The sequence below is a fragment of the Callorhinus ursinus genome, unplaced genomic scaffold (assembly GCF_003265705.2).
Source record: "Callorhinus ursinus isolate GAN/ISIS: 27379988/994484 unplaced genomic scaffold, GSC_fseal_2.0 scaffold14, whole genome shotgun sequence".
In the NCBI taxonomy this organism is placed as follows: domain Eukaryota; kingdom Metazoa; phylum Chordata; class Mammalia; order Carnivora; family Otariidae; genus Callorhinus; species Callorhinus ursinus.
This window is the reverse complement of record NW_027397076.1, coordinates 39,773,348-39,797,553: the sequence shown is the minus strand read 5'-3', so window position 1 is coordinate 39,797,553 and position 24,206 is coordinate 39,773,348. Positions and strand designations below refer to the sequence as shown.

At 40.3% G+C, this 24,206-nt stretch overlaps 1 long non-coding RNA gene across 3 annotated transcripts in view; it reads left to right on the top strand.

Moving 5' to 3' along the window:
* The window catches only part of LOC141374126 (uncharacterized), a 109,594-nt gene that overhangs the window by 25,872 nt on the left and 59,516 nt on the right, over positions 1-24,206 (top strand). For all 3 annotated transcript variants that reach the window (XR_012380753.1, XR_012380752.1, XR_012380754.1), the window contains one exon: positions 23,159-23,234. This is a non-coding gene — a long non-coding RNA (uncharacterized lncRNA). The remainder of the gene's footprint in view (positions 1-23,158; positions 23,235-24,206) is intronic.

Below are 24,206 nucleotides of genomic sequence, written 5' to 3'. Positions count from 1 at the left end.
TTTGAACCATATGTAATTGTGGATATTGACAATGCCATACGGTTTGTCCCAGTACATAGTAGCCATAGAATTATTTGTTTATATATATATATGAAGGACTATTAACAAAAACCCTTAAGGTAGATTTTTTCTTACAAGTGGAAGTTGTGGAAGAGGTTAAATAACCTGCTAAAAGTCTGATGAGGAATTAGGCAGGAAGGAATCCAAACAAGGTCTTTCTGACATCGAATCTGGACTCTAAGCCAAAGTTACATTACTGAGATTTCTAGCCAAGAAGTTGTGCTACCTTGCAAATGAGAAAAGCTTCAGACCCCAAATACACAGATAGGCAGATACAGGAGTGCTTGGTCTGACTGGATGGAGAATTTCTGACTGTCTCCCTCCTACAGAGACCCAAATTCAATTAGACCTTACAAGCCGGCATTGCATTTTAGAAGTAAACACAATGAACAAAAAGAAATCAGATAGTTAGCACTATTAAAAGTTGCTCAAAAATTTCCATCAAGGGCACCTGGGTGGCTCAGTCAGCTGAGTGTCCACTTCTTGATTTCGGCTCAGGTCATTATCTCAGGGTTGTGGTTTCAGCTCCAGTGATTATTTCAGGGTTGTGAGAAAGAGCCCCAAGTTGGGCTGTGCGCTCAGCAGGGAGTCTGCTTGAGATGCTCTCTCCTTCTGCCCCTCCCCCTCTTCGTGCTGTTTAAGTCAAAGGCTAAAAAACGTTTACATGATTAAAACGCTTTCTGTCTACCCTTGGAAGAATATTTTCCACACAGCTCTGGCATTGATAATATCAGTTAGGTCCAATAGTCCTTCACGGCGGTAAGCAATAGAAATGGTCACTTGGGAATTAAGTCACACTCCTGCTAACAGAAAATTGAATTTTTAAATTTAATAACCAAATGAATCTGTTCTTCAATGCTATATTGATCAGGGGCTCTCTGAGTATAGTAGCTAGTCCCCCAACTGGTCCAAAAAAAAAAAGCCAGTACATTTATTTAGTTAGTTAGTTAGTTAGTTAGTTTTAAAGGCCAGTACTTATTAATCTGTAAGTTCTTAGCCAGCTTTGATATTATTTTAATAGTAATAATAATAATAAATACCATGTACTGGATCCTTACTACATGCCACATACCATGCTATGTGTATTAACACCATCTTTGCATAAAAGCTCCTAACAACCTCATGGGATAGGTTGTACTATCTTTGTTTTGACTGAAGCATAGAGATATTAAGTAATTTCCCAATGTCCAAAACTAGTGCAGAGCTGAGATTTAAACTCAGCCCTTTAGGGGCACTCTGTTGGTTAGGTGGCTGCCTTTGGCTCAGGTCATGATCTCGGTCATGGGATCGAGTCCTGGTTCGGGCTCCCCGCTCAGTGGGGAGTTTCTTTCTCCCTCTCCCTCTGCCGCTCCCCCTGCTTGTGCGCCTGCTCTCTCTCTCTAATAAATAAATAAAATCTTAAAAAAAAATAAACTCAACCATTTAAACTGGATTTCAACTCATTTAAACTCAAAACCCATGCTCTTACCCACTCTTTTGGATATGTGTGTACACATACATGCACATATATGTGATTATATAAAATGGTAGAGCTTATTACGTTGAGTTTACTTTTAGTGCGGGTGGCAAATGGCAATGCTTATATATTATAAAAGTGGTCAAAGAGTCCAGAATCTTCGGCCCAGCCTGAAAACTAGCTATGTGTGCTTGCTTTTTTGATGATCCTTTGTATTTGTGGAAAGTTATATATGTGATTTTCATATTCAAAATTTTTCTACAATTAGATTTCCTAAAAGTAATTACTTTGTAGTGGAAGTCAATATTTAGTCAATCAAATGTGTTCTGATTACTAAGAAAGATGGATTATTTAGTGATTTTCTTGGCTTTGGCAACAATGCAAAAAACAGTAGGAAAGAACTGTAGCAACACCTTTAAAGTGTTGATTTTGGGGCTCCCCTCCCACACTGTGCAAACAAATAGACAAATGCTGTAAGAAAATCAAGTTGACAAATATTCAACCATTAGCTTTCAAGAATGCCACTCAGGTAGCCCTACGTGGAAAGATGCAGATGCCTTCTGACGGAGCGTTTGCTCCCACAGCTTTGATAAAGTATGCTCTCAGAGAAAAGAGAACAGTGGGAGAGGAGAGGCATCAAGCGCCTCAGGCACGTGGGAGGGAAGCCCAAACCCTCTCTGCAGTCGGTGCTGCTCCTGGCCCAGAGCCAGGGCACCGTTTAGAAGCTGAGGCAGAGCGGAGTTCATCCTCTTTTGTCATTCGGTGGGTTCCACCATTCACCAGTGGTCAGCCCACTGTCCTTCATTAGTCCAGTCTGAAGTCTTGTTGCCTTTGTCCCAGGATCTTTTCATATGCTTCTGATTGGCCGTCTCCTGGGAGCAGTCCCTCATCTAACAGTCCAGAACACTCATAAACGCCATTCTACCCCCCATCACTGCCCCCAGAGTGGGAACTAGAGGACTTGTAGTCCTTGATGGGTAATAGTGGAGGGGGCTTGGACGCTTTGTGGGGTGATGTTGGTGACAGCTGAAAGGGAAATGTTTGGTCCAAAGAAAGCAGGATTATTTGGAATCCATGTGAAATCATCCACTGAGCCGGGAGAGCAGAGGAATGCACTACCCCATCACAGAGCGTTAAGAAGTGGGAATGTTAGAGCTGGACAAGAGCTTGCAGAACATCTCGTCCCACCCCTCCCCATAGCAGAATAGACTATTTGTTGGAGGTCAAATAGCTGGTTAACGGCTCAGCCGCAACCAGTAATCAGATGTCATGAGTGAGTTTAATCCTCTCGCCAGTGCACAGCATGGGCACATCTGGTTCGGGAGCTCTTTCTTTGGGGTTTTCTCTGATCCTCTTTCAAGGCATGGTAAGTCAAATAGAGGACCCACTTTCTAAGTTCTTAGAAGCCCAAATTCAATATCTCACAGTGACACCAAAGTGAAGTTTTCGTTGGATTAGTTTATTGCCATAAGATATAGCGAAGACCTTTTTTTCAGTGGTTGGGAGAGTCATAACTGCTTATAGATGATTCTCCTCCACAGAGACTCTCTGAGACTGCTTGCACTAGCCCACAGGTGCCTGAAACTGAGCACGAGAATGCATTTAATTGTGTTGAAGAAAGTCCAAGCTTCCCTCCCCATAATAAATGAGGACCTGACCTTCCGTATAGCTCTGCCTCTGTTCTTCTGTTCATTCTGTCATGAATACTTATTTCACTAGAATTTTTACAGGTGGAGAAGGAGGGTGTTCTACCTATTACTCAGCATTTCTCTAATGATCACTTTGTAAACCACAGTTTATCTTTGGACATTTCAGTGGCTTTATACCGCTCACCGTTATTACACCAACAAAACTCATCAGGTTGCACTTTCTACATTTGCTCTCCATGGGCTTCTGTAATCTTTGTAGTATTTTATTTTTGGAAACTTTTTTAGAGAAACGCTTGTTTTTAGCACCACTTTGCATATGTCCGTGTATTTAAACCATTTCTTTTTTGTGGCAGATAAACTCTAAGGACTTCTCTTACAGGTATTGTTAGAACATTCAAATAAAATCTGTTTATAAGACACAGGGATAGCCAGATATTAAACAAATCAAACAAGTTTTCTCATAAATGTTAGGTTGACTCCTGGTTAATATTTTAGATTCTTGTTAATATTTCACACATTGTTTCTGTTCAACTAGGGAACTTCATGAAAAAGTTGAATGGTAGGTTGGGTAGGAGGGTACCACAATGGGAGCCTTTTTTCCAAGGCTGGCATGTGAATAAAGTACCTGCAAATCATAAAAAGAAACAAAATATCTTTAAAAATAAAAATTTCACATTGGTCACATCAGTACGTATACACTCACTGGCGTAGGGCTGTTCGGTATGGGGGTCTAAGCCATAACATTCGGCCAGCATTTTCAGTCATCTGATCTCCCCTGTTGGGTGACCTAGAAGATCTCTGACGTGTGCCTTTCAGCTCATTGAGACACTTTACTACAGCAAAGGAAGTGAATTTCATTAATAATATATCCATTATGAAGGCATTAGTAGGGAAGTCAGGACTGTCCTCACCGCAGTGTGGGCTGAGGCTCCTGCTTCTTGTTTCCTTGGGCAGTACACAGGAAATTGAAATAAAAGGGTTGGGGCGCCTTGGTGGCTCAGTCATTAAGCGTCTGCCTTCGGCTCAGGTCATGATTCCAGGGTCCTGGGATCGAGCCCCATGTCGGTCTTCCTGCTCGGCGGGAAGCCTGCTTCTCCCTCTCTCACTCCCCCTGCTTGTGTTCCCTCTCTCGCTGTGTCTCTCTCTGTCAAATAAATAAATAAAATCTTAAAAAAAAAATTGCATTGTGTGATACATGCCACAACATGGATGCACCTTGAAGGCGTGATGCTAAGTGAAAGAAGCTAGACACAGTAGGCCATATATCATGATTCCATTTATGTGAAATGTCCAGAATATGCAAATCCACAAAGAGAGAAAGTGGATTAGTAGTTGCCAGGGGCTGGGGGGGGGAGGGGAGCATGGCATGTGATTGCTTACTGGGTACCAGCTTTCTTTAGGGGTGATGAAAATGTTCTGCTATTAGACAGTGGTGATGGTTGCACAACATTATGAAATGTATTAAAAGCACAGTTTAAAATAGTGAGTTTCAATGTATATACATTTTACCTTAAAAAAAAAAAAACGAGGAAAAAAAATTAGGTTGTGTGGACCAATTCCCAGCAGGCCAAACAAAACCCTTTTATAGGAGCCAGAGTGGAACCTATGATGTAAAACCACATGGAGGAAAAACGGGGTCCACAAATTGGGCTGAAATGTTTTAAAAAGCCAATCTAGGGCCATAATGTATGCCTCCACATCCTTTTATGTCTGCACCCAAACTGGGAGCAAAGCTATGCCTGCCGCACCCTTTTCATCGTAAGTCAGACGCAGGCTGGGTTTTTCCTTGATAGGCGCTAATGCAGAGCTGAGTGGCTGCCAGCCTGTAAATAGAAGGAGGAACCCCTGAGGTGCAGAACAAGCTGGCTGATGAACCCGTGCTTGTTACTGCTCTTCCTTACTGTTTTGTTCCTGAGGAAGAGAGGGGAAAGGAAACAAACAAAAAATAATAACCACACTCATTAACTGTTTCTCCTTTATCAATTGTTTTTTACCCCCCAATGCTTCAAACTCACAGTCCCTAATTCATCATACCCTTCAGTAGGGTTTGTTACTCTTGATTCCTCACAGCATGTTAAAATCATTACTACTTCTGTGAGGTGCTGGCTGCGACAAAGACAATGAGTGAGAAACAGTTCTTCAAAGAGAGTTTGAGGTTTCATTAGTCTTTTCTAGCCTGGGAATACACCGTGGTTCTTAGAGCTCCCCTAAACCCTACCTTACCACAGATCCAAGTGTGAGATACTATTGAAAACAAAACCAAAATTGCCCATCTTCATTTCATCTTCTACATATTGGGCCATGTTGCAGTTCTGCCTGAAAATCAGAAATGAGTGGATTTTACTGCAGATTAGATTCAGACTTTTCTTACCTGAATTCTTCTCTGTAGTCATTCCTAATATACTCAGCTAAAGTCTTGCTGTACTGCAGGTAGCTCTTGAGGATTTAAAATTGCTGATACAACAGAACTGCTTGGCTGGGACTTAGCAACTGAAATGAAGCTGAAAGCCCCTTTACCATTTGTTTCACAATACTGGCCACGAAAGTGATCTAAACCAGAAAAAAGCAGTTGCATGTAGGCCGCATGCCACCCATAAGGCACCTGTTTCAGCTGGGGCCTCACCTCTAAAGCTAGGCTGAAGTCCTCACCACCCCTATACCAATATTCTTGCACTGTTTCTCACTGAAATGGTACTCAGAGAGCACCAGACCATAGACCAATTGGGTTTACCATTTGCCCCCCTCTAAGCAAAATCAGAATGAATACTGTCAAGGAAATTTGATTCCAATGTAAAAGGAGAACATTGGATAGAAGGGGAGCTTGGAAAGGTCCATGGCCTCCTCCAGGACAGAAGATGGTTTCTCTTCTCTTGTACTGTGAAGGACAAATGGCCCACAGAGATAAACTTCCTGGGACTTTCAAAGAGGGTTCCTCCAAGGCGCTGGTTCTCAAAATTTAGTGTGCACAAAAATCACCTAGGCAGCTCAATACACATGCGTAATCCTGAGCCCCACCTCAGGATATTTACCATAAACAATTCTGATGGCTTTGTTCCTCAGACAACACCTTAAGAAACACTAAGTGAGAAAGCAAAGAAAACCAGGCTTGACACAAGCAAGTGATGTTGATGTTCCTGGTAGCTGGGGTTTTCATCGAGAGTATGTCTGCTATCATTTCTGAGGGGGATATTAAAATGGAAATAGTAGCAATAATGTGAAGTTATTGAGTTGCTGCTTCTCACACACACAAAAAGTCATTTACAACAGAACCAAAGGGCATCAGGCTGGTTCTGTTGGTAGAGCATGCGACTCTTAATCTTGGGGTCGTGAGTTCAAGCCCCCACACTGAGTGTAAAAAAACAGAACCAAATAACAAAAACCAAGAACAATGGATTCCACAAGTTTTTATTTGTTTGTTTGTTTGTTTTTGAGAGGGGCACATTTTCAAACAACTATGCATAAGTGTAGGCTACTATAAAAACAGAGGGGAACTCTAGTGTCCTTTCAAGCTCTAATCAGGTCCCTTTGCATGCCCATTAAATTAGTATCAATAAATGTGTTGCCTTTTCTATTGATGTTGCTACTGGCCCTTCTTAAGTAGGACAGGTGGTTTGGAGTGGTTTCACCCCAATTCAGATCTGTTTACACATATTGACTAAATATGGTGTCAGGCAAACACAGATTGAGGTTGGAGAGCCTGGAGCGGTAGAACAAAGCAATGACCATTTGGGGATTAAATTTTTAACTTCTTGGGCGCCTGGGTGGCTCAGCTGGTTAAGCGACTGCCTTCGGCTCAGGTCATGATCCTGGAGTCCCGGGATCGAGTCCCACATCGGGCTCCCTGCTCCGCGGGGAGTCTGCTTCTCCCTCTGACCCTCTTCCCTCTCGTGCTCTCTATCTCTCATTCTCTCTCTCAAATAAATAAAATCTTAAAAAAAAAAAAAAAAAAGGAGAGCTCTAAAATGAGGGCCTAAGTCTCGTTTCGAGGGCTGAGGATCGCTTCACTCTGGCCTCTGTCATTCCTCACCTGGACAACCGCACTAGCTTCTTAGCCCCGCCTGAGTCTCGCTTCCATCCCACTCTCCAATCTCTAATGCACTTACTCCGCTGTTGAAAACTGTATCATAGATACTCCACATAGTCTCTAATATTCATATATATGAATAGGGCTATAATATTCATACAGATGAATATTATATTCATGTTGTATTTAATTAACGTCTGTCTCTCTAACCAGACTATAAACCAGTGAGGGCAGAGGTGGTGTCTGTTTTGCTTCTTGTTGGGACCCCAGTGCCTAGCACACTGTCTAGCTCATCATAGAGTTTCAATAAATATTTATTGAGTGACTGAATACATCTAAGAGTTTTCTAAAACATACTCTAATTGTATGTTTAAGAACTATCAAATCATATCCCATCCTTTAAAAAAAATTGTGTTGTTCTGCTCAAAATAAACTAATAAGCTGATTTATTCTCTCAGAATATGTGCTTTCTAGGTAGTCTGATATTTCTAATGTTTTAGTAAAACCTTAGAAAAACAAGTAATTCTTGCTGAGTTTGCACTACTTAGATAAGGAGATGGTAAACTAAGGCAAGAGAGTTAGCCCTAAAATCTTTTAAAGATTGCACTTTTGGGCGCCTGGGTGGCTCAGTCGTTAAGCATCTGCCTTCTGCTCAGGTCATGATCCCAGGGTCCTGTAATTGAGCCCTGCATCAGGCTCCCTGCTTCTCCCTCTCTTCCTCCCTCCCTCCTGCTTGTGCTCTCTCTCTCTCTCTCTCTCTCGCTCTCTCTCTCAAGTAAGTAAAATCTTAAAAAAAAAAAAAGTGCTTTTTTACTATTTAGGCCCCTACTGTGGAATTAGATATACATAAATATTTTGTATAGAGACAAACAGATTTATCGAATACATATTGAATACTAATTATTTTCCTTAGTATATGTACTTTACTTTTCTTAGTATACATACTTTCTTTTTTCTTTTTTTTTTTAAGATTTTATTTATTTGGGGGCGCCTGGGTGGCTCAGTTGGTTAAGCGACTGCCTTCGGCTCAGGTCATGATCCTGGAGTCCCGGGATCAAGTTCCACATCGGGCTCCCTGCTCAGCAGGGAGTCTGCTTCTCCCTCTGACCCTCTTCCCTCTCGTGCTCTCTCTCACTCTCTCTCTCTCTCAAATAAAAAAAAAATCTTTAAAAGAAAAAGATTTTATTTATTTGAGAGAGAGAGAGAGAGCACAAGCAGGGGGAGTGGGAGAGGGAGAAGCGGGCTCCCCACTGAGCAGGGAGCCGGATGTGGGGCTCGATCCCAGGACCCTGAAATCATGACCTGAGCCGAAGGCAGATGCTTAACTGACTGAGCCACCCAGGCGCCCCAGTATACATACTTTAAGATGTATAAAACAGATACATTAATATTGACAGAAGAGCTGTCTAAGTTTTGAGGTTAATGGCAAAATATTTACTCTGATTAAATTATATTTCTATATTCTACAATGTCATGCTCCACATTAGAAGACAGGAAGCCAGGGCACCCCTACATATTATATTTAGTCTACCCCCAAATTCTCATCTCACCTCAGCATCAAAAGACATCTCAACTAAAGTTGAGTCGGCCACCAACTGGATATCAAACATAGGACAAGATTTTGGAATCTGAGGTTCACTAATTAAAATTACCAAAAGATTAAACAATGTTCCCCTGAAAAAATAAATAAAAGGCAATTAATGAATAAAGTTTGAAAAGAAAAACAGTAAAGCCAAGTTTGTAGACACTGACTATAATTAAAAGTATAAAGCATTGCAGACCATTCCTGACTGAACTTTTAGATCCTTGGACATCCAGACAATTGAGTAGTGGTAAAACATTTAAGTGAAAATATATAATTTCTTGGTCTTTTGACTCAAAGCAAGTTTTGTTTTTGTTTTTAAAGAGAGTGTGCACAAGTGCGAGAGCAGGGGTGGGAGGGGCAGAAGGAGAGCGAGAGAGAGAATCTTAAAACAGGCTCCACGCCCAGCACACAGTCTGACCCGGGGCTCAATCTCACGATCCTGAGATCATGACCTGAGCTGAAATCAAGAGTCCATCACTTAACAGACTGAGCCACCAAGCACCCCTCAAAGCGAGTATAGTTCTAGAAGTTCACATAGCTTAGAAAACTTAGTAAGTCTGGACTTAAGGGAAATCTGGGTGATTTCGATTAAAGCAGTATTTTCCAAAGGGCTCTTTCCGCCCTCCCCCACAAAGGGCTTTTTTATGGACTATTAATTCCAGGCAGTATTATAGTCAAAATAGATTCTGTGGTCGAAAGAGGTATAGGAGATACTTGGTTAAACCAGTTCATTGGATATCTTTACTACTGGACTTCTCAGAAGTTTTAATATGCTCATATGCACTGTATATCTCCAGGACAAAGAAACTGCTGTATGAAGCATTTCTTAATGCTTATTTGATCACAGGTGTTTTGATTCTTTAAAATTTTTAAATTGAAATTTGGTTGACATATTAGTTTCAGGTGTATAAGATAGTGATTCAACAATTATATGCATTATCAAATGCTTACCACAATAAGTATAGTTACCATCTGTCACCAAATGAAGTTATTACAGTATGACTAACTATATTCCCTATGCCATACTTCTCATCCCCATGACTTACTTATTTTAAATTTGTACCTCTTAATCCCCTTTACCTATTTCACCCATTCCCCCCATTCTCCTCCCATTTGGCAACCGCTTGTTTGTTCTCTGTATTTATGAGTCAGTTTCTCTTTTTGTTGTTATTTGTTTGTTTACTTTGTTTTTTAGATTCCACATATAAGTGAAATCATATGGTATTTGTCTTTGTCTGACTTATTTCACTTAGGGTAATACCCTCTAGGTCCATCCATGTTGTCACAAATGGCAAGATTTCATTCTTTTTTATAGCAAAATAATATTCTATTGTATATATACACGACATCTTCTTTATCCATTCATCTATCAGTAGACATTTGGGTTGCTTCCATATCTTGGCTATTGTAAATAATGCTGCAGTAAACATAGGGTTGCATACATCTTTTTGGATTAGTGTTTTCATTTTCTTTGGATGACTACCCAGAAATAGAATTACTGGATCATATGGTACTTATATTTTTAGTTTTTTGAGGTCCTCCATACTGTTTTCCAGAGTGGCTGCACCAACTTATATTGCCAACAACAGTGCAGAAAAAAAAGAGGATGGAGCTCTTCTTTTAAATAAAGCATTTCAGAGGCTTACTGTTTCACTGAAGACTACTAGCTATTAGTCAATAAAACTAGTATTTTAGTCTTTTCCTTTCAAAAGAAGTGTACTATCCATTAACCTATACTAATAACTCACTTAAATTGTTACTATATGTTTGAATAATGTACCCTATTATTTGAAAATGAAAAAAAAAATCACAATCCAAACTTAGGATCCTAAGGAGATGAGGTTTGGCAGTACCACCTTCATATATGTTATACAGTTCATGTATAGTGGAAAAGGAGCCAAAAGCAGATCACTAGGAAAATCAGTTGCCTAACTGAAGACAGTATCAGAGTAGCTTTGACGATGGGGGTAGTAAAAATTTACAGATAGGACTATATAAAAATCCTCTATAACCATAAGCATTCTTTTCATAATGGAATAAAGGAGACTATAAACAATCCCTGTTTAGTAATATTTAAGGCTTCCTAATCTTTTTACAATCACTTAAATCATTACCATGATTAGAAGTTCATGATTAACCAAAATTTTAATAAAAATAGAATTCCCCTCCTTTCTCCACCTCAAAAAGCAAGTCAGTTCGTATATCTGCAAAATAAGAATCATGTCAGCACACTTTTCAAAAAAGCAGGATATGTCCTACAGGATATTTGTTAATGTTTTACTCAAGCTACTTTAAAATGGCCAATCTTACTTTTAGAAGACCCTTCCAAAAGTCAACAAAACATTTCATTTAGAAGCTTTTCCTGATATTAAGTTTGAAATGACATTCCATTTACTGATCTATTTAAAGTCCTTTATTTTCAGCAACAGCTTCTTTTCCAAGTATCTTATATCCAGGGTTAAGGGAAGGAACTCTCAAATTCTGGGTCACTTTCTGTGATAATATATGAATTCAACCATAACAGTATTAAAATATGAATGGATTTATGGCACATTTCAAGAAGAATTCAATGAACTGAGTTGAGCTAATAAAATCTTTACTTATGAAAAAAATAAAGAGGAAAATGCTGAAATGATTAAGTGCTTTTTTATTTGCTCAAATGGAATTTAATTTGAAGTCTACTCCTCCTGCTGACACTATTCAAAATCCACTAGGTCACTAATAGAAGAAATTTTAATCTAAATGGTAGTTTCATCCCCAAAATAAAGACTTTATTATAGGATTGACGTCACAGCCTTAAAAAATGGTGCCAACAATTTTGATACTTTCATTGTTTAGATTTTTACTATTTCCAATGTGAGAATTTTGAATGAATTGCAATATATTTTATAATATATATACAGACTTTGAAAGGTAAACTCATGGTCTTTATAAGTCGGTCTGTGTTATTGTGTTAGACAGAATTCTAATATGGCTTCCAAGATTTTTGCCCCCTGGTATATGCACCCTAAGTAATCCCTTCCCCTTAAGTATGGACAGGACCTGTGAATATATTAGGCTATTACTCTTGTGATTATGTTATGTTAGATGAGAAAGGTAAAGGGATTTTGCATACATAATTTAATTTTTATTAAAATAATTAAGGTTTCTAATTTGTTGACTTTTGAGTTAATCAAAGGGAGATTATTCTCAGTGAGCCTGATTATCCATTTGAGCCCTTCAAAGAGTGCTTAGAGCTTCTCTGAGCTCAGAGATAGTCTCCTGCCAAAAAGCAAGCCATCATGAGTTTATAGCTATAAAGAAATTAATACTAGCCACAAAAACCCAAATGAGCTTGGAAGATGACCCTAAGCCTCCGATGAGACTGCAGCCCCAGCCGACACCTTGACTGCCATCTTGTGAAAATCAGAGCAAGATGATCCAACTGAGCTATGCCCAGATTTCCTGATCCACAGAAACTGTGGGATAAACAGTTTATATTGTTTTAAGCCACTGAGTTTACAGTGATTTGTTACAGGGCAATAGAAGACTAATGCAGTTATATTAGACATTAGCTGCACTAGTTAAGGCTACAGGTAACATGACTTGACCCTATGCATGTCAAAATTGGCTGAAAAGTTAGTATTATAACCAGATTCTATTATAGCAATACAATATATACATTAAAATACATGAAAAGAATTAGTCATATCAGGGGGCACCTGGGTGGCTCAGTCGTTAAGTGTCTGCCTTCGGCTCAGGTCATGGTCCCAGGGTCCTGGGATCGAGCCCCGCATCGGGCTCCCTGCTCCGCGGGAAGCCTGCTTCTCCCTCTCCCACTCCCCCTGTTTGTGTTCCCTCTCTCGCTGTGTCTCTCTCTGTCAAATAAATAAATAAAATCTTAAAAAAAAAAATTAGTCATATCAGGAAAGAGGCTTGCTATAGTAGGGCTGATGTGGCCAAACCAAGTTAAGACAGAACAATTAAAAACAGAGCAGAGGTTAGTAAGAGTGATGGTTCTTCAACTCAGACTGAGAGAGGTAGGGATCAAAAGGTGGACAAAAAGAGTAACATGATTCCGCAATAATTCAATGTGACAAGATAAAAATATAAGAAGTAATCTTGAATCTCTATCCTGGAGATTGGGGAAATGGTACTATCAACTGCATAAAGAAGTATACAGAGGGGGCTCCTGGCTGGCTCAGTCAGTGGAGCATGCAACTCTTGATCTCAGGGTTGTAAGTTCAAGCCCCACGGTGGGTGTAGGGATTACTTTTAAAAAATAAAATCTTAAAAAAAAAAAGTATTCAGAGAAAATAATAGAGTAATAGAGTGTGTCTTCCTTGTTTTCTGTAAAGCAGGGGTCAACAAACTATGGCCTGCAGGCCAAATAGCCCAGAACCTGTTTTTATAAATAAAGCTTTATTGGAACAGAGCTGTGCTCATTCATTTATATATCGTCTTTTCCTGTTTTTATGATACAGTGGCAAAGTTGAGTCGCTGCAGCAGAGACTCTATGGCCTGAAAAGCCAAAAATGTTTACTCTATGGCCCTTTATAGAAATGTTTGGCCATCCTGGTATACAGCATAGTACACCCATAGTCCCTGGGACAGAGCAGGTTGCTTAAGAAATGTTCATGAATATTATCATCAAAATTCATTTGTAAAGTTCTCTAATAAATAGCCAGGACAAACATTACTAAAAGTTTTTATTCTTCTCCCTGGTTCACATGTTTTAGAGCCCATGGCCCTCATTTTCCTTCTACTTTCTAATACAGAAAATTTAAATTAACAGTTGATGAGGGTGGGAAAAAATTAAGATTATAGAATGCTGGCTCAGGATGTAATTCATAGTCTAAAAATCATATAAAAAGATCAAGCAGATAATATACAAAATATGCAAACACATATTTTCTGTAGCAAAGAATGCTATTGTCCCCCTACTGTACATTCTTTTTTTCTTCCTTTTAATAATAGGTGTCCATATCACCATCTAGAGTTTAGCTAGGTACAGAGCCATGCAACTACAGACACATCCAACTTCTCTTGCAGCTAGATATGGGCATATGCCTAAAGTCCCCATCAATAGAATGTGAGCAGAAAAGTCTTATATGCCTCTCTTACAAAGGAAATTTGCTTGCCTTCTACTTCTCTTCCTGCACCCCATAGGGTTTAATGAAGTCACGAAGGTCGGTCAGGGATAGCATAATAAACCATGGGGACAGAGATAGCATAATAAAAGATGTGAGAGCAATTAAAGGGAAGGAACCTAGGTCTCTGGCTGATCTTCTCGAAGAAAGCCTGTCTATCTACTCTGGACTAGTATGTGAAAAAGATATAAATTTCTATCTTCTGTGGGCCACATATTTTAGCGTATCTTTATTATAGCAGCTTACTCTATATGTTAATAAACCCCCCACCGTCATTCACTTCAAGGTCACACAATTATATATTAAATGAAGCTACTATTAACTCCTCCCTTTGCAATATAATCTTTCTGTTATGTGGGTATAAGGGTACTCTGTAAAATTCTAGTAGAGAACCCCTGGCTTTTATTTTTTTATTTTTATTTTTTTAAAGATTTTATTTATTCATTCGAGACACAGAGAGAGAGAGCATGAGCAGGGGGAGAGGCAGAGGGAAAGGGAGAAGCAGGCTCCCCGCTGAGCCAGGAGCCAGAGTGGGGCTTGGTTCCAGGACCCTGGGATCATGACCTGAGCCGAAGGCAGATGCTTAACCATCTGAGCCACCCAGGCGCCCCAGAGAACGCCTGGCTTTTAAAGTATGATGGGGCATTTGGGCTTTTTCAAGTTCACGAGACAATGACAAAAGCTAAAATTATGCTAAGAAAATGTTTGTGCCCTTAATAATCCATAGAGACAGAGAACTCACTATGTGCCAATTAATCTGTTTTATCACAGAAGGAAGTGGAGAGACAAGAATTTTAACATACTTATAAGGGGATTGAACAGAGAAGTAAGAGAGCTATGAGTTTTGGAAGACACTCAATGGAGTAGTTAATGGGTTGTAACTACAAGGTGCCAGTGTCTTCTAAAAGACCTTACTTCTTAGCTGCCAATGTGTTCAGGCACGATGACTCAGTTTCTGTTTCTGTGAACATCAGTCCCAGAATCTGTATAATTTCAATGCATGCTCTAGAAAACAAAGAAAAAAGCACAGAAGTGGCATGATTGCATTACAAGTTCAGAATTTCACAAAATTAGTAATCCTTGATAGAATTGCTCTCATATCTATACAGAAAAACGTATGGAAAGGAAATTCTATATGTTAATTGTCTGAGTCCCTACTCTGTGATTGCTGCGTACTAAACACTCAACAATATTTGTTGAATGAATTAATTAATAGCTGAATGTCAGGATTAAAAGTCATTTTCATAGTGTTTTTTGTCCTTAACATTTTTTTCTGATAATCACACACTATTTTAAAATTATTTTTAGGGGCGCCTGTGTGGCTCAGTTGGTTAAGTGTCTGCCTTCACCTCGGGTCATGATCCTAGGGTGCTGGAATCGAGCCCCGCGTGGGGCTCCCTGCTCAGTGGGGAGTTTGCTTCTCCCTCTCCCTCTGCCACTTCACCTGCTTGTGTGTGCACGCACTCTCTCACTGTAAAAATAAATAAATAAAATAAAATTATTTTTAATAATTTTAACTTTTTCAAGGTGGTAATACTTGGCTCAAAATTCCAAAGGTAAAAAAAAGGAATACAGTGAAAGGTGTCTTTCCCCCAGACGCCCATTTTTTTTTCCTTTGGGACAACCAATATTACTAGTTTCTTATATAGCCTTTCTTTATTTTTTTAAAAGATTTTATTTAAGGGAGAGAGAGAGCACACAATTGGAGGGGGAGGGGTGACGGGCAGAGGGAGAGGGAGAAGCAGACTCCCCACTGAGCAGGGAGCCCAAAGCCAGCCTGGATTCCAGGGCTCCGAGATCATGACCTGAGCCAAAGGCAGACACTTAACCGACTGAGCCACCCAGGTGCCCCTATAGCCCTTCTTTAAAAAGTAGAACAGGGGCGCCTGGGTGGCTCAGTCAATTAAACCTGCGACTCCAGGGGCAGGTCATGATCTCAGGGTTGTGAAATCTAGCCCTGTATCAGACTCTGAGCTGGGTGTGGAACTTGCTTAAGATTTTCTCTCTCCTGAGGCCCCTGGGTGGCTCAGTCATTAAGCGTCTGCCTTCGGCTCAGGTCATGATCCCAGGGTCCTGGGATCGAGCCCCGCATTGGGCTCCCTGCTCCGCGGGAAGGCTGCTTCTCCCTCTCCCACTCCCCCTGCTTGTGTTCCCTCTCTCGCTGTGTCTCTCTCTGTCAAATAAATAAATAAAATCTTTAAAAAATAAAAATAAAAAATAAAAAAAATAAAAGATTTTCTCTCTCTCTCTTCCTCTGCTTCTCTCCTCCAAAAGAGTAGAACAAAATGAATGCTATTTTTAAAAATCTATGTGAAACAAAACTTGCAGCACCATTAATCATTAACACAGTATATATTTTGTCCAGTGCCTTCCATTTATCTTTAATACCCTAAGGGAGGAAAAATCTATGACTATCCAGTTAGTACTTACACCAGCTCATCAGCCCTTTGGCTTTTATTTTGAAGTATGCTCTTATCCCTAGACTCTGGCAAGTACTCATGAAGTTTGTTCACCAGGAAAATAAAAAAGGTCACTGGTCTGTGAAAGCAAGCAGGAAAGATGGTCATTAGGTATCAGTTGGTAAAACTCTATCTTTACATAATAAAAATATGAAGAAATCATTTATTCTCTGGGGACAAAATGAGTTATAATATCTCTCATTAATAATAGCATAACCCAAATTGAAAACACTTTTTACTTACAACCAGGAGACCACTGTCCTGGTGAACAGAGCCAGAGCTAAAGCCTAGGGGGTGAAGCTGAGGATGCCCAGTAGGCCCGGCTCTACCATTAATATTGAAGACCCTCCAGAAGTAGGTGTATAATCTCAGGCAAATCATTCAGTAACCTGGGAATACTATATTAAATGGAGGCTACTCTAATTCCTGCCTTTCCAAAGTAATTTGGCCTTTGTGAGGGTACAATGAATAATGGCTAGAAAAATACTTTTTAAAAATGTTTGCTAACCTACAAGAAAGGCCCAGCACTGGTATAGCCTAATGAAGACAGTGAAGAATGATACTAATAATTCTGTTAATACAATGGAAATGTCGATCCCCATCTCCAAGATAATATAAACACTGGCTTAAGAGTGTGCGGACCAGTTTTTTTGTGCTTCTGTGCAGTCTCATGAGGTAAATCGAGCATGAAATAAGCACTGGCCCATGAAATCAGGCAAGTTGGTACTAATGAGAAATATCATGTAATTGCTTCTCTTTTCTTTTCCTCTCTTATTCATTCCCCCCCCCCCCCCCCCGCCCCGAGGACTTTTTTTTACTAGTGACAAATTAGACTCTTTGTTTAGACAGGTATTATGTGTACCTTTATTTAGGTGGTAGGGCATGAGAAGAGACTGAGCCTGGCAGGTGGAGAGAGGGACAGGAGAAGGAGCAGGCTGTATGCCAGGCCCTCTGAGAAGAGCTGCCGTTTACCAGGGCCCTGGGGAATGAGCACAGTGTGGCGGCTTTATACACTAACTCTGAGTTCACATCCCAGCTCTGCCACTGGTTAGCTGTATGACATCTGGCAAGTCACTTAGACACTCTGTGACTCAGTTCATGTCTAAAACGGAGTTAATGTCACCTGATGAGGTTGCAATAAGATAGTATCTGTAAAGCCTGAACGGTGCTCAGCACATCATAAGTGCTGAATAAATTTACCAGTTATTACTGGGATCTCCAACCTGCTCGCTAGTTCAGGAACTTTTATTCTTAAAGTATCTTCCACCACCTTGCAACAACATGGAGAAATCTCAAAACTATTACGCCAAAGGAAGCCAGCACAAAAGAGTACATAGTCCATTTCCGGGTAAGTGGAATCCTAGGATGGGTAAAATTAATCTATAGTGACAGAAAGCACAGTGACTGCCCAGGGCCACAGATGGGAGGAAACTGCCTGCCAAAGGGTATGAGCCTTTTGGGGTGATAGAAGTGTTCTAAATCTTGATTGGGGTGGTGGTTATACGGGTATATACGTTTGTCAAAACTCTTTAAACCAAAAACCCTTAAAATATCCCAATAATTTCTCCAAAGAAGATAGACATATGGCCAAAAAGCACATGAAAAAATACTCAACATCACTAATCATTACGGAAATGCAAATCAAAACTACAAAAAATCAGAAAACAACAACTGTTGACAAAGATGTGGGAAAACGAGAACCCACGTGCAGTGTTGGTGGGAATGTACGATGGTGCAGCAGCGGAAAACAGTGGAAAACAGTGTGATGGTTCCTCAAGAATAAGAAATAGAATTACCATAGGATTCAGCAGTCCCACTTCTGGGTACACTCCCAAAAGAATTGAAAGCAATGTCTCAGAGATATTTACACACCCATATTCACAGTGCTGATGTTCACAATAGCTTAAATGTGGAAGCAACCCAAGCAGCCATCAGTGGAGAATGGATAAGCAAATGTGGTCTTTACATACAATGGAATATTAGCCTTAAGAAGGAAGCAAATTTTGACATGTGCAACAACACTGATGAACCTTGAAGACATGCTAGGTGAAATAAGCCAGGGATAAAAGGACAAATGCTGAGTGATTCCACTTACATGAGATATTTAGAGAAATTAAACTCATAGGAGGAGAAAGAATGGTGTTGCCAGGGGCTGGAGGAAGGGGTGAATGGGGAGTTAATGTTTAACGAGTATAGTTTCAGTTTTGCAAGATGAAAAGAGTTCTGGAGATGGTTGCACAATACAATGTACCTACTTAATACCACTGGATCATACACTTAAAAATAGCTAAAATTGTAAATTTTATGTTATGTGTATTTTACCACAATAAAAACAATTGTTGAATTAAAAAAGAACCTCATGGAGAAGACATAAAGGGTTAGGAAGGAACATGAATGGAGAACTCTTTCCTTCACTCATTCATTCATTGAACACATAACTACTGATTGCCAGCTATGTAGCAGGTACTATGCTAGGTAATTAGATACTACCTTGAGCAAAGCAGACAAACAGACATGGTATCTGTCCTAAAGCCTATAGTTTAGTCAACCTACAAAAAAGGTTCTCATAATTTGTAAGAAAATTGTAAAAAAAAAAAAGATTACCTAAAAGAAAATTATACCCCATACAGATGATTTCAAAAGGGGAAATTGTGTGTGTGTGCATTTATAATTTCTAATACCTAATACATTTATATACAATTATATATATTTGTAAGATTTTATTTATATGAAATTATTATATGTATAATTTTCCATCATCTTACCCAAGAACCAAAAATCAAAGATGCCTCTAATCTCGCCACCCCAGTGAAGGGTTCCTAAGGAAGCTTCACACACAGCCTCATGTTCTCCAGGGAGCCCAGCACAAAGTTGGAAAGCCACTGCTTAAGCATAAAGCCATGATAACTGTTTAAAGAAAAAAGCTCCTAGGGGGTCCCTGGGTGGCTCAGTCAGTTAAGTGTCTGACTCTTGATCTCAGCTTAGGTCTTGATTCAGGGTTGTGAGTTCAAGCCCCATGTTGGGCTCCACGCTGGGTGTGGAGCCCACTTAATAAAAAGATAAAGAAAAGAAAAAAGCTCTTAAAAGAAGATAAAAATGTTGACTTTTGTTATTATATATGTTAACTGTATAAATGAATATGAGACTAGATTGTGGTTATGGATTAAAGAAAGAGAACATAAGGCTACTAGGCCTTGGTGGCATGGTGGTGGGCAGAGGACCCACACCGTGTGTGGAAAGACCGCAAATAGGAGACTGCCCATATGCCTTTTATTTCCCTCTCTATTCATTTTGGTCTCTCTTTTTTTTTTTTACTCCTTGAGATCAAGAGTCACATGCTCTACGAACTAAGCCAGCCAGGCGCCCCTTGGCCTCTCATTTTTGACAGCTGAATTAGAAGATCTATTTTAGTCCATCTAAGGACATTACATTAAAGGACAGCTGCAATGTTTTCAATTAAGCAACAGAACATGAATGTTCTATTCCTAGACTTCTTTTTTTTTTAACTTTTTTACTTGGATAAATTATAAAAGACATCTTTCTTAAATACTTTTTAATTCAATTAATTAACATATAATGTATTATTGGTTTCAGAGGTAGAGGTCAGTGATTCATCAGTCTTCTATAACACCCAGTGCTCATTACATCACGTGCCCTCCTTAATGTCCATCACCCAGTGACCCCATCCCCCCAACCCCTCCCCTCCAGCAACCCTCAGTTTGTTTCCTATTCCTGGATTTCTGATCAGGTTAATTTTTTACAAGGGAATAAACTTTCAGTTCAATATGAATTGATTATGGGGCCTAGTATAAACATGGCATTGCGTTAGGCCTCAGGGAGAATACAAAGATGAGTAAGACACGTGCTTGTCCTGAAGAAGCTTATAGCATATAATGGTAAATAAGAATAATATGCCAATGACTATAGTGAAAAGGAGAATATCTGTGCTAATCTTGAGGGTAGGAACTGTATCTTACTCATGCTCGCTTTTCTAATGCCTGTTCCCATGCCTGGCACAGAACAGGCCTGCAGTAAATATTTGTTGAATTGTTACAGAGAAGGTGCTATGAGAGATGCCATAGAACTGCATTGTTCAATAGGTAGCCACTGGCCACGTGGTGCTATTTAAATTTAAACTGATTAAACGGAATAAAATTAAAATTTCACTTCCTTAGTCACTGGCCACATTCAGTGTGGCTAGTGGCTACTTTATTGAACAGCACAGATTAAAGAACACTGAAGAAAGTTCTGCCATAACAGATGAGAAAGGGGAAGTTTCCAAAGTGCCCCATGGAGGATGACAGGAAAGGCGGAAGAACAGCATTTGAGCTGAGCCTTGAAGAATGAGTGGGTAGGATTTTAACAGGAGGAAATGGAAGAAGGAGTAGCATAGAGATGGTGAACAGTAGGGGGAAATGAGGAAGGGCTGGAAAGGACAGGGTGTTTGAGTCATCCCACGTGGCTGGAGCTTTTAGAGGAAAAAGGTGAAAACAATGAAGTGTGGGGTTGAGTTGGTTACGCCTAGCTTCGTTCTCTTTCTCTACATCTTTCTTTTGCTCCACAGCCAAAGCCACTTGCATCAGGCCCATTTTAAGATGAGAGACACTTAAATGGCCTGCAGACCAACACTCTGGTATTCAGCATCAACACCTTTCTTCCTAGTCTAACCTGTAGGAGGTGCCTCAGTTCTCCTACCTAGCCATCTGCTTTAAATCCAGTCTCGTGATAGTGTCCAGTTTATCTAAGTGGACTTCTCTGGGCCCTGTGCTATGTCCCTTGCCAGTCCTCTCTCAGCTGCTAGGTTTACTCTTGACAACCTTTCTATCCTTGTCACCTCCCCAACCCAACATTCCATTAGGCCCTGTTGCCAAACCTAAACAATCAGATCTTCCTGGTGCCAAATGTTTGTGCAGACATTTGGGTGTAATCCACCCACATGCTGGAATACCCTGATGTTTCGTTTTGCACACTATGTAGAGATCACTCTCACCCTTGAGCACTGGGCCTTCCCTGGGAGCATCTACGGCTGGGTTAGTTCGCCCAGTGCCTGCCCTATGTAGGTAGATGTTGGCCCCTTCCTGAAAACCCACCTTGCTAAAATAAAGGCCATGCCTGTCCAAACTTGCAGTCTGTGACAGTGGTCATTAGTGGAGAGCCTTAAATGCCAAAGCCAAAGTGTTTGTACTTAGTAGGGAGGGCCACCAGAGGTTTTCGAGCCAGCGGGGTCAACACAGTGATAGATTAAACTGATGCCATGTGTGGGATGGACTGGAGAGGAATATTTGGGTGGGATATACCAATTTCCTTAGCCTTTCCACATGAACTCCATTTCCATGTTCATAATCATCTTGGGTGTCATTTTGATGCCTGGCCCTATATTCTCCACAATCCTCTGAAGTTTTGGAGTCAAAACCTGAATGTTCTATTCCTAACAGGGTGTAGCCAGTATAAGCGTTTAGACTGTAGCACAACATCATTGTTACTGTTTCAGTGTTATGGGACGTTTGACATACTATCCTATATAGCTAAGATGCCCTCTAATTAGGGTGATCAACCATCCCAGTGTGCTTGGGATGGTCCTAGGTTTTGTACTGAAAGTCCCATATCCTGCGAACTTCCTTAGTCCTAGGCAAACTGGGACCGTTGGTCACCCAAGTCTGGGCAAACCCACATGGTTGATCATCCTACACGTGAAGCACTTAGAATCTAAGAAATGGCCAGGATTGTCTTGTATGTTTGGGAAAGCTGTGCACTTTACAGCTGCTTAATAAAAGGTTGCCAACTATGAGACCACTGGCCAGAATTAGGATACAACATATAGTGGTCAACATGAGCTCCACCCAAGGCAGGGCTCACCCCCTCACTTGGGCCTCATTAGCACCACACCAGTACTCACTGGGGCTTCTGAATCCCTTCACCTGAACCTGAAAATGAAACTAAGTAAGTCTTGTAGAGTAAGTCTGTAACTTGCCGAGTGAGCGCTAGGTTGCTTTGACTCCCTAAGAATCACCTTTTTTAAAAAAATAATAGTCCTACACTCAAAAGTAATCTTTTTCCATTATATTTTTATTGTATACTTATTGTAAGTTTTAAGGTAAAACTTTCTTGAAATCTGTTTTTCCATCTCACTGTCTTTACTCCTGCATCTTGCATGCCAGAAGCTTCCCCTCTAATTACCTTTGACCCACCAACCCAACCCGTGTAAGGTGCTGTCTTTTTGCTACCATTGCCCTCTTTTCCCAGCTCCCCTGCAACACACGTACACATTATTGACTACATTACATTCCAAGTACTGAGTCATGATTGCATTAAATTTAGTCCACATTTTAAAATACAGCCTCCATCAGGGTACCTGGGTGGCTCAGTCAGTTGAGAGTCTGACTCTTGATTTCGACTTGGGGCTCTACGCTCAGTGGGGAGTCTGCTGGAGGATTCTCTCTCTCTCTCTCTCTCTCTCTCTCTCTCTCCCCCTCTCCCCCTCTGCGCTCCTCCCTCCCCCCCACATGCTCTTTCTCTCTCTACTTCTAAAATAAAATAAAACACAGCTCTGAATACAAGACATTTATTTGTATTTTACTTTATGCTTGATTATACTGCACTTGATAAACAGGTGGGACAAGTTTCAAAGATTAAAAATAAAACAAAACACCGACTTTCCAGAAAAGCTGTTTCAGAATGAAGTTTTTCTGGGCTGCTACTTTAAGTTCCGTAATGAAGCAAAATATCTTCCTCAAAGTATTGTCTTTAAGAAAAAGTTCAGATTTAAGTTGACTGAAGTGCTTAATTTTCTCCTCAGATCGACAGAAACACAAGAAAAAAATTTCCATGTGAAAAATGATAAACAGCAGTTGAGGAATATCGATTATTGACAGGTTTGTAAAACTTTGTTACTAATGGAATTTTAATATAGTTTTGTGCTTCTAGCTTTATTACTCATTAGTAATGAACCTTGCTTTCCCCAGATTGAACTATTCATTACTCTCCAGACATACTTTTCCCCATGCCCCTTTACTCAAGCGGTATCCAGCACATCAGGAATACTCTCAGTGTCCCTTGGAAACTTTTGTCCCTCTTTCATTCCCTAGCCCACGGTTTGTTCACATACCATTTACCATACTGAATGAACCATACATAATATTATTTGCTTCATATTTTTTCTTTAAATCAACTCACTTTGTGTGTGTGTGTGTGTGTGTGTGTGTGTGTGTAGAGAAGTTTATGTAAGATTTTATTTATTTGAGAGAGGGAACAAGCACGTGCACGCACACATGGGAGCAGAGGGAGGGGCAGAGAGAGAGAGATAATCTCAAGCAGACTCTGCGCTGAGCACAGAGCCTGACCAGGGGCTTGATCTCATGATCTTGAGATCATGACCAGAGCTGAAACCAAGAGTTGGATGCCTAACCGACTGAGCCACCTAGGTGCCCCGAGAAGTTTATTTATAAAGAAAACTTTGTATCACTACTTTACAGGGAGAACCAGTATCATGTGCTATAAATAGCAGGTAACTGTAAAAATAGCATGAAAGCATCACAAGTTCTAAGTTGATGCCCCACATTCCAAGCCTAAGGCCTCTCTCTCTGACAGAAAGGCAGATGAGCACGTGTTAGAGAGCTGCCATTTTTGGCACCAAGCTGAGAGGTTCTCCGTAATGAGATTGGACTAGTTGGAAAAGGAATTACTTTCCCACTATGGAATTCAAAGTTATTTCCTGCCATATCAGAGTACCAGATACATTCATCTCATGTCACTGACCCGTGTGTGTTCCACAGTTCAGGAAGAGCTGGCTTTGCTGAAAAGAGGAACACCTTCCCCTTAAAGCTTTCCCTAATTCCACCATGAAT